The sequence below is a fragment of the Octopus bimaculoides genome, chromosome 24, assembly GCF_001194135.2.
Source record: "Octopus bimaculoides isolate UCB-OBI-ISO-001 chromosome 24, ASM119413v2, whole genome shotgun sequence".
In the NCBI taxonomy this organism is placed as follows: Eukaryota; Metazoa; Mollusca; class Cephalopoda; order Octopoda; family Octopodidae; genus Octopus; species Octopus bimaculoides.
In genome coordinates, this window is record NC_069004.1 from 33473303 (window position 1) to 33474003 (window position 701).

The following is a 701-nucleotide window of genomic DNA, read 5'->3' on the forward strand; positions in this document are numbered from 1 at the left end:
CATATTTATACATACACACATACGCGACAAGCTTCTCTCAGTTTCTATCTACCAAATCCACTCACAAAGCTTTGGTTGGCCCAAGGCTGCAGTAGAAGACACTTGCCCAAAGTGCCACGCAGTGGGACTGAACTCAGAGCCATGTGGTTGGGAAGCAAGCTTCTTACCGCACTGCCTCCGTGATTATTATTTTTGTCTTGTCATGTTTACTGTTGTCATTGTTGTCAAGATAATTGTTGTTGTTGCCATTGTTATCGTTTACATCGGGTTTTCCTATATCAGCAGATGTCGGATGGGTTTCATTACAACCTGAGTCATCTGGCACATGCACATACATATGCCTTCACACACACACACACACACACACACGCATTCATTCATTCATTCATGCATACATGCGTTCAATCACGCATGCACACAGTCATCCATATGCATGCACGCACACATACTTTACATTTATGTTCACGTGCACACATTCATTTAAGCACGTACACACACATATGTACACACACACGTAAACGCACGTACACACACATACATGCACGTACATGTACGCACATGTACACATACATAGACACACACACACAAACACACATATGTAGGCACAAACACACATGTAGACACACACACACACACACAGGCGCGCACACACACACACATACAGGTGTGCGCACACACACACACACGCACACACAAAGATA

At 44.1% G+C, this 701-nt stretch overlaps 1 protein-coding gene across 2 annotated transcripts in view; it reads left to right on the plus strand.

The window, feature by feature from the left end:
- The window catches only part of LOC106873770 (E3 ubiquitin-protein ligase RNF19B), a 57903-nt gene that overhangs the window by 736 nt on the left and 56466 nt on the right, over positions 1 to 701 (plus strand). The window lies entirely within an intron of this gene.